At 41.8% G+C, this 10,597-nt stretch overlaps 1 protein-coding gene and 1 long non-coding RNA gene across 21 annotated transcripts in view; one reads left to right on the top strand and one right to left on the bottom strand.

Moving 5' to 3' along the window:
• The window catches only part of LOC310760082, a 10,728-nt gene extending 727 nt beyond the window's left edge, over nucleotides 1-10,001 (top strand). Inside the window, exons 1-4 of one of the 2 annotated variants that reach the window (XR_014546741.1) lie at nucleotides 1-200; nucleotides 897-1,035; nucleotides 8,237-9,419; nucleotides 9,789-10,001. The exon at nucleotides 1-200 is cut by the window's left edge and continues 727 nt beyond it. This is a non-coding gene — a long non-coding RNA (uncharacterized lncRNA). Of the gene's footprint in view, nucleotides 201-896; nucleotides 1,036-7,193; nucleotides 9,420-9,788 lie in introns of both variants that reach the window. The other variant, XR_014546742.1, reaches the window with a different exon arrangement.
• ARID1B (AT-rich interaction domain 1B) overlaps nucleotides 1-10,597 on the bottom strand; it is a 351,760-nt gene that overhangs the window by 187,641 nt on the left and 153,522 nt on the right. The window lies entirely within an intron of this gene.

The raw sequence follows: 10,597 nt of genomic DNA, 5'->3' as shown, positions 1-10,597 counted from the left end.
GGATGTGCCCTCCGTGAACAGCAGAATTCATCTTCAGATGTGGTTTATTTTTTTTTAATGTAAAGACAGACGATTTGTTGGTTTTTTTAAAAAAAGGAGAGGGAAAGAAAAACAAACCACACTGCAACTCACTGATGCCTGTGAGGGAAGAACAAAGCTGGCGAGGTGTGGGAGTGAAGTAGTTGCCATCGCTTTTATATGTGCGTGACTCCCAGATTTATAGAGGGGTTAAACTTAAAAAGATCACCCTAACCCTAATGCAACAAACAACAATTAAAGGGAAAACTGAGTGAAGTGGAGGGAGGGGTTGCCTTTAAGAAAAGAGAAATGGCCTGCCATTTGCATTGGCCCCATCCTCTGAGGGGAGGATATTTGCCCTCAGCACGCAATCCTTCTCAGCATTTATATGGATTTACAAAGGCACATCTGTGCGTGTTGGAGGGCCAGCCTGACGTGTTTTCTGCTAGCAGCAGCTGCGGTTTCTGAGGAAACAAGGCTGATTTTCTAGTCAGGCTGGAGGATTTTTTTCCAAGAGCCTATGCGTGGGGGTGGGGGATAAGGCAGAGAAGGAGGGAGGCAGGGAGGAAAAGCACAGCAATAAAATCTCCAAAGCTCAGAAGGGGGAGAGGCGGGGCAGAAGAGACTGCTGGGAGTTTTCATGTGCTGGCTTCCTCAACGCAGCTTTTTAGTGTTGCAATCCCGATGTTTTATTTTTGGGGATTAAAGGTACAACTTTTGTAAATACAGGCTATCATTGTATGTGTTTTGCCCGCAGACTGGGGTTCTGACAATAAGAGGGGCCTCACGTCACATGTTCCCCAATGTGTCACACACACCCTTTTAAATAAAAAGTTAAAAAGTCCTTAGTTCTCCCACTTTTTCTTTTTTTCCTCCAGTGTGCCTCCTCATCTTTATCAGCAGCCCATAGGAAATGTTTCCCTGACTTGGGTCTTCCACTTGAAAACATTTCATCTGTAATTCACAAGATAGGTCTGTTGCATGAAAACATTTGTATCCAGGGAAAAGTGCTTGAAGGTAGGAAAACATCTCTTTCTTCTTCACATTTCAAAAGTATTTTTCCCTTTCAAAATCAGATCTTAGCAACCAATAAAAACAGGTAAATTATCATGCTGATGAATGATTAACTATGAAACTGGCTGGCAGGCCAACACGGGAAGGGGGAAGGGAGAGAGGATGGGCCAGAAGCAGAGCAAAGGAGAGCAACAGAACACAGACACAGTTATAAACATTCAGAGGGAGAGGGAGAGAGGGCGGGCCGTCTTAGGGAAGCTCTCATGCAAAAACAGCTATTGTATGACCCAGCTCTCATTACACATTCTGTTTATAGTTACGACTAGAAACAGGGAAGTGTTTACATTTAACTAAGTAATGGTTGTCCAAATATGGTGGTCGACACCTGAAATAAAAGTGTTGCAGGTGAAGACTCTACACCCAGGAGCAGAGCTTGTAGAAAATGTTTCGTTCATTCACGTATATAGTTAATACAAGTTCCTAGCCACCAAGCAGTATCATCAGATCAGGCCCCATTAAACAACACAATTTTCAGATTACATTTCCAGATGGGTGGAGTATAAATAATAAATTATTATTATTATTAAAAAGAAAATAACATATTTGCAGAACAGATAACTCAAGAAAGAGAGCCAAACCATAGGCTATGTCAGTCACACGCATGCAATGCATAGGCAAGACATGAAGCATGTCAGCCAGGGGGGAGGGAATAAACATTTTCTCGCTCTTCACGCACATACATAGACAAGGGCAACAAGATCCAGACTTATATTCTGCTGCTGTTTCCCTTCACAGAGACAGAGTCTAACAGAGACATAACCACTCCTGTGTTATACTTTCTGTGGGCTGTAATGTTCACTGCTATGCAGTGGTGGAAGAACCTGTTCAGGCGCCTGCACGCAGCGCCCATAGGGGCAGGGCGCACCGCGGGGCCTCCAGAGTCTGCCTGCCTCCTCCCACTCAGCCGCCTTACAGCTGGGGGGGGGGAGGCAGTGGGCGGGCCATTTGGACAGAGCGGAGCCTGCGCACACTCAAGCCACCACGACTCTGCTAGGAGAGGCGCGTGGCTTGGGCGCGCTGCAGGCCCTGCGGTGAGTGCCACCCAACATTTTGTCACGCCCCTCAGTGGTGACACCTGGGGCAGCCCGCACCCACCACACACCCCTTCCTCCGCCTCTGCTGCTATGGCTGTGCTGTCTGCTTCTCATCTGCCCTGGGTGGGCAAGAAAGAGAGGAGGTATGCTGGCAAAGTCCAGTAAGCTAGACTTTGAGTGAAATGATCCAGCAAACTAGGATGACTCTTCCTTGGTCCTTCATTTTTTGTTTTCATCATGACATTACTGCTTGCCACCATCAGTGAAGTGATGGTTTTTATTTTTTATTACTAGAATTTACACCACATGCTTCAACTGAGGTGGCTTACATAAAGCAATAAAATACACAATAAAATTAAAAACATATATAAAAGTGGTAAAAGCAGCAGGCCTATGAAAACAGCAAAAGGATAAAACAAAAGAATCTGGTAAAAACTGTTCAGCCAAAAATCCTGGGAAAATAAAGTATTTGCCTGGCATCAGTATGATTTCACAGAAGGTACCAAGCAAACCCCTCTGGATGACATGTTCAAAAATCAGGACCCTGCAATTAAAAATGTCCTTTCTTTTCTATTGTTTTCTTTTAAATAAATGGAATTACAATACCAGGAAAAAACACAGCTTTTGCCACTCTGGTATACTCCCCTCCCAAAATCTAGACGGACCTGCCTCTCTCCAACCCTTATTTCAGCAGACAACCCAAACTGGCAGCATTTTCGTTGGGGGGGGGGGATGGCAGAAAAAGCATTGTATGTGGAGTATGCTGTTCTATCCTTTGAAAGGACTATTCAAAATAATGTATGTATTCTGTATTATTTAAGCATGCAGAGTCTCACTGTTCACAGGAAACTAATTTGCAGGGATAGCATTTCAACAAAGACATACTGTGCTATTGTTGTAACGCCTTGGGTAACAGTACTATTGAAGTATTACATCATGAAGTATTACATGAATTGGTCCCCCATAGGCCTTACACAGAGTGCTAAGTACAACACTGTGCTCCTTAATAGGCATCTTGTGTGATAACTATTATCATTCTGTTCAACATTTCACAATGCTACAGTGCTACATATTTGACACACAACATACATGGCAGATTTCCTGTAAGATAAACGGGACAAAAGAAAGGGGGAAGATGTGTTTAAAGGAGGAGCAGCATGGACAATAGAGGGGGGGGAGAGTTAATTTTGTAACTTTTGTGTCAACATATGTGAAGAGGAAGATTTCAGCCCTGCCTCCTAGGTTTCATACATCACTGTTGCCATTGGCCCAACATCTTCACTTACCTTAACTGAGCTTCAATATCATTTCGTTTAAAAACAAAGTCAATAGCTTCCTCCCAATGAGTTTGGAAGCAAAATGAGGCCACCACCGCTCAAGAGGAAAATTTCTGTATAACCAGGAGAATACTGGTATACAAAAGGAGTTATCCTTCAATATTGACCCTCCATCTTGCAAGAGCAGAGGACAGTGCATGGATGCTGCATTAACACTACTACGAAATCTGGCTACCATGAGTGCCAAGTGCAGGTGCAAGCTCACATTTACTTTGCTATGGGCTCCAAGCAAAGCATCTACTTAGTTGCTACCATGATTTCTGCCCCCTTCTGACACAAGGTGGGTGATTTGACAAGGAAGCAGAGTTGTTACATGGACTAGTTGTGTGGATAAGTGAAAGCCCCAAATCATAGCTAATAGGCAGGCAGACAACTGTACAGTGGTACCTCTGGATGTGAACGGGATCCATTCCGAAGCCCCATTCACATCCAGAAGCGAACGCAACCCGCGTCCGCGTGATTCGCCGTTTCTGCGCATGCACGTGACATCATTTTGACTGTCTGCACGAGCGGCGAAACCTAGAAGTAACGCACTCCGTTACTTCCAGGTCGCCGCAGTGCGCAACCCGAAAATACTTATTCCAAAGCTACTTCAACCCGAGGTATGACTGTACTCTTAGCCAAGAGGGGGCAGATTTTCCCTCACACATGTTTACCATCTCTGTGGCTGCTTGAGCCCAGTTGTCAACAAGTGAGATTTACACTTTCTTATTCTGGCTTGTGGTAAGGCATGGAAATCTCCCTCTGTGGGTTCCTGTGAAACTGGCCTAGCAGCCTTACAAAACTGTCACACATGGACACCCATGAAAGACATCTCCCTGCTCTCCTGACTTGAAGGCAAGACAGATAAATTTTAGTCACTGGTGCCCGCCTGAGCCTGAAGATGCAATGTGACATTTTGTTTCACGTTTCACTTGCTTATATTGCTGAGTATTCTCAGTATGTAAATTGGCTACTGCATGTAAACAGCACATTGGGCTCTGGTTAAGTATGGTTAGACTCTGGTCAATGTCAATGATTACAGTGGCTACCAGGAGTGGAACAAAAGCACTAATAAATTATTGCACTTAAAACTAATACCACAATAGTCAAAACACAAAAAACACCTAATTTTTTTGGGGGGGGGGGCTAACCCATGGCCTCCATACATTGCTGGATTGCAAATCTTATCAACCCTGACCATTGAGCATGCTATGCTAGCTGGGGCTGGTGAGAGTTGGAACACACACCATCTGGAGAGCCACAGATTCCCCACCCTGCCCTGTTTGGTGAAGCACAGATATGGTTAACTACTGGAACTATAAAAATGTATTCTGAGGAATAGTTCATTATCTAGACATATGACTGCAACTTTATTAATAAACTTGGCTGAGAGAGTACCGCAGTGTGTTTCCAGAGTGTAACACGTGGTTTCTGACCGGGAAACACTCTTCCAGCAAATGCCATCCAGTCTCCTGTTTTCAGAGCAACTCTGAGCTCAAGCACCAGGCAAAAGGAACCAGCACATGATAGGCATGCATGCTATTGGTGGTGTATAGGAATCCGAGAGGAGGCAAAGTAGCCCCAAAAGTGGAACAGGGACATTGCTGGTGATGGGGAGACAAAGGACTATGATCCCCATTTTCTTATTAGATGCTCCCACTAAATTACAGAATACTACTACACAGAAATCTTCATAAGACTTCTCCTTGTTCAAGTTTCACTTGACACAATTTAATATTTAAATACCAAGCAAATAAATCACTAGGAGCATATAAAAAGGACTGGGTCTAGAGACAGCCACCTAGGCAAACACTTTATGTGATTAGCAGAGCACTGCCTAGCATTCTTGTTCCCTCATCACTGAATAAAACTGTCATTAGCAGAGTGCCCATACTAATATCATCACTTGCTAATGCACAGCTTAAATTGGGGACAAATCTAGTTAATGGAGTAATCTAAATGGGATCCATGCTGGAAAGGTATAGTTTGACAAACATGTTGGCTTCACCCTTGGAGGAACTGAATTCTAATAAAATGCATATGAACACTTTTTGTAAAAGGAAAAAAAATGCTACAAGGGAAGCAGATCAATTTAAAGTTTAGTGGATATCCTCTACATGTAACAAATGTTTCTGTTCAGTGTTGCTATGCACATGTTGTCTGTGTTTGAGGGGGCTTAAAATCAAAACACAGCATCAAAGACATAAGACCCTGCTCTAACGTGGGTCTTCCTTAATGGGCAAAATTTATTTTGTTACATTTTTGAGCATGTAAAAGTGTACTCAGTCAGTTTAACCCAACCCATTTGAAGACTACTTTCAGAACAACCCTCAAACAGGGACATAACAGTGAAATACACTGCAGAATTGTTGTATGCTACACTCACAACTCAACCATCAATTTTGGGATAAAAGCATCAGATAATACTGTAAGCTTGTTGTACCCTCTCAGTTTCAGTCAACTTGCAGCAGGGGGTAAAATAATGCTGGAAACCCCTGCATGATGGTAGCAAACCACTCAGAGCTAACCTGCACCCTTCAGTGTGAAGGCTACTGCAGAGCCACATTGCATGTCTCTTCCAGCAATGGCCCTTCCAACATGCAATTTGGAGACAATTAAATTCCATTTGCATTAGTAGGGCTATTAAAAAGAAGTTTCACACTAAATAGCTGAAATTGAAAGAGCAGGGCCTCTTCTTTATGCTACTACCTCCCGAGATTTTTTGAGATGGGTTGGGGATAGACACACTACATTCAAATCATGTCTGAATTTAACTTTCATCTCCTAGCCTGTTGAGTTACCCCCACTTTCACATTCAGTGGCAGTGGAAATCACCAAGCTATGGGTGATGCTTCACCTGCATAGGGATCCCCATACCTTAGCATATTTGTACTTCTGCAAACTCAGGGATCCCAAGTCAGCTGATACCTCTTGTACATGAACTGTTTGGGCCGCATAATTTCAAGTACTGGGCCCTGAAGATCAGAAACAGAATATAATATTGATGTTAGTTTGTGCTTGGACACATACCTCAACTTAATAACTTGATCTTGCCTATGCATGCAGCTGCTTTGCTTGTGCCACTAAGAAAGCCACAGTCAAAAAAGAAAGCTTCTAATTAAGTAGATTTTCCTGTTTCAGTTGATTTAATATCCTAGCTTGTGGGAACTGGAAACTATGGTTAATTAGAGATTTCCTGGTTTGCTTATTCATTGTTGTCCCCGGTGTTACAGAGCCCGGACTGGCCTAATACAGTAGTTGGACATTTAGTATCACCACTTCCATGCTGTGGTACATTCTATCAGCAGAGATTCAGCAGGCATTGTCACTTCTGACTTTCAGGTGTCTCTTGAAGACTTTTCAATGTCAACAGGCCTGTGCATTTGCCAGTCATTTTAATTATTTTTCTGTACCGCTTTTAATAGTTCGCTATGTTTTTATATTGCTGTATACTGTTCTGATATTTTATGCAAGCGGGCTATTGAAACACCTTTATAAAATAAATAATTACCACTGCAAAGTGAAAAACAAAGGGGTTGTGTGCAACAGGTAAAAGGCTGTTACCTATTTCAACTTATTAAGCAGTTCAAAAATGGCCATAAATAACACACTGTGCTTATCCAAGGGTTCAACCTGTCTGTTTCTACAAACCAGCCAGTAACTTATTTCTGGCTTATAATTTCCAGGATTCCTTGGGACTGATGTTAACTTTTCCTAACATAATAGTATTTTTTTTGTATTGTTTTAGAATATGTGGGCGTCAGTGGTGTTACATCTTGCCAGTGTATTACTGGTGATGTACTTGCTCCAAGTCCTCTTTCTATGATACCTTGGTATATTTGGATCAGACAGCTGGCTTCTCTCCAATGTCTCTATAATTCACAAGTGCCTTCCTACAAGTTGAAAGCTTCTTTTTTAAATATATTTATAAAATATCTGTAAAACATTTTCTTGAGTGCCGCATTCCATGAAATTTTCCAAAGGGGGAAAGTTGAAGAAAAAGAGGCAGGTGCCGGCAGAGTAAAGGTACAGTGGAAAAATCCTGATGCCATCATTGTTTCCTAACATGAGCCTTATTCTGTTCTTCTTTGTTGGAAGAAAGGCTGCTACTACGAGGAAAACTTTGTGCCATTTGTTTGACAGTTTGATATAAAGGTGCTCCATTTTGAAACTTTATTAGTAAACATTCATTGGAAGTCTTTTTAATCATTTTGAAATACGTTTCTTGCTTGCCCTCCCTGCCATTTAAAGGGAGAGACTTCTACAAGCTTTTCACGTAATCAGGGTATCTTGGATTATGCATATGCCGATGATTGTGTTTATGGGGAGCTAGGAAGTACCCTCACTTGGGGACATGCTATGAGCCCCATTTTGAACATGCAATGTACAAATGTCTTCCCTTCAGACTACTATTGCTATAGCAGATTTTAAAATTTAAGTTTAAAAATATCCAATTTGGTAAATGTGTACTAAGTTTCAGGGCTCTGTGTCTCTGGGACACATTATATATTATCACATATACACAGATAGCAACATGCCCTCATGCTTTTGAATCTGTAGAATTAAATGTGGAGATGAGACCTAAAGACTGTTTGACTCAAAGTATCTTTATTGAAAATTCCATGGAATCAATGGCAAAACTTCAGCTGTTGCTAGTGAAACATTTATTCAGCATTTCTTTCCCACATTTCTTTCCCACAGTCTTTCATTCTAAATATTTTGAGCTTTCTAATACATCCATTAAAAGATTGAAAATGAACACTTGGGATAACATATCCACTTGCCTTGCAGCAAGAAGAAAATCAATTTGGCCCCCATCAATGGCCAGAGGACCACAACTAGGAACCAATCCCTTCCAGAAAGAGCTTCTGCAATGGTTGGTCAGTTGCTCTGTGGCTGCAAAGGCCAAGGGAAGGACATCCTGGCCCACTGCCAGCTCCATAATTACAGTAAATGTATAGGAAAGCAAAGTAATCAAACATATGGAGCACTACTATATGGTTAGTCTATTGAAAATGTTAAAAACTAATGTTACAATGCTTTCAGAGACACTCAATAAGGTAATCAACTTGGTTTTAAGCATGTGCTTAAGGATATACATATTCCTGCAAACACACAACTTTCACCCCAAAACTTGTAGGAGTACCAACACATACAGAACTCCTAAAACTGCAGGTTCCTTCTGTTTTATGCAAAGAGGAAGAAAATCATTAAAATTTACAAAAAGTGATGCAGTTCATTGGCTTCATGTGGGAGAAATGATGTGGTTAAACATACACAAACAAACAAACAAACAAACAAACATGCTCTGGGTTATGATTTACTTTGTTTCAAACTAGAGCTACAAGATGTCTAGAGAATTATTTGTAACATACATAAATCTCCTCCTAAGGTAATATATCACCAACACATTGAGTGACTGCCAACATGTTATGCCCTTCAGGAAAAAAATGTTATTTGGAAAACTAAAGTTTTTTTAAATACATAAAAAAATGAATTAATTTCTTAGAACAGTAATCCAAAATCTTTTTCAAAAAAACCATGCCAGATGTTTTAGTAACAGTTTATGAATTGATATCATTATCATTCCCTTATAACCCATGCCCCCCTCTCCAAACCCTCTTTTTTCACTTACTATAAAACAGTTACTTTATCATGAGAGAATACTACAAGCATATGATATAGCAACCAAATGAAAAACAGAAGGATCTTCCATATCCATGCTGCTGCTGTGAGAAACGTTTGATTTCCTTGGTAAACTGAGAGTGCCAGCCAATGAGTTATTTGCTAGATATTACTGAGTATTGTTACTGGTTGCCCATTTGCTACCAGGTCACATTCAAAGTGCAAATATTATAATAGTACTATTATATTATTCATAAAGTATGTAAATACCCCACTGTATATTTCTAAATACCTGTTTTTTCCAATAATTTTAATGTTTTGATTTAATGTAAACCATGTAGGGATGCGGGTGGCGCTGTGGGTAAAACCTCAGCGCCTAGGACTTGCTGATCGTAAGGTCGGCGGTTCGAATCCCCGCGGCGGGGTGAGCTCCCGTCGTTCGGTCCCAGCTCCTGCCCACCTAGCAGTTCGAAAGCACCCTTAAGTGCAAGTAGATAAATAGGTACCGCTTTATAGCGGGAAGGTAAACGGCGTTCCGTGTGCTGCTCTGGTGCCGGTTCGCCAGAGCAGCTTCGTCACGCTGGCCACATGACCCGGAAGTGTCTGCAGACAGCGCTGGCTCCCGGCCTCTAGATTGAGATGAGCGCACAACCTTAGAGTCTGTCAATACTGGCCCGTACGGGCAGGGGTACCTTTACCTTTACCTTAAACCATGTAGAGGTTTATTTTCAATCAAGCAGTATATAAATGTTGTTGAATAAAAAGAAAATAGAAAACAGTTATCCTTGAGACTATCCAAAGACTATGTTTACATCCACATTTTCATCCAGCTCTAGATGGGTATTGTTAGGTGCTCCAGAATATGCATGGGGATGTGCATCTAACTGACAGCTATGTGGTATGGACAAATAAAAATCTTATACAGATGCAATTCCAACATGCACAATACACCTGATTTACAATGTAGTTGTTTTAATCTAGGAAGCTAAACACATACGGATCTCCTTATCTGGAGTATGTATGATCTATAACAGGGTATGCTGCAAGTATGTTGCAGTGGTTTAAGCAGACTCCTTTGAGTTCACATCATCTGTTTGGTAAGTAGCTAGAAAAGTTCATACTGAGGACAGAGAGAAAGTGTGACGAAGTTATACAGTCATACCTCATGTTATGTTTGCTTCATGTTATGTTTTTTCAGGTTGCGTCCCACGGTGACCCGGAAGTACCGGAAAGGGTTACTTCTGGGTTTCGCTGCTCACGCATGCGCAGTAGCGCTAAATCGTGCTTCGTGGATGCGCACAAGTGCCAAATCACGCTGTGCACCTGCACAGATATGGTGCTTAAGGTTGCGGGCTTTTCATGTTGCGAATGGGCCTCCGGAACAGATCCCGTTCGCAACAAGAGGTACCACGGTAAAAGATACAGCTGCCCTCCACTTCTTATGTCTCTGAATCCTGGGAGCGCTGCACCATTCGCTAGAAAATTAGTTCTATTCCACATGACAATTTAGGTATTTACACTGGAAAA

Source organism: Podarcis filfolensis (assembly GCF_964270895.1).
Source record: "Podarcis filfolensis genome assembly, chromosome: 3".
Lineage (NCBI taxonomy): Eukaryota > Metazoa > Chordata > Lepidosauria > Squamata > Lacertidae > Podarcis > Podarcis filfolensis.
This window is presented reverse-complemented; position numbering and strand designations above follow the sequence as displayed.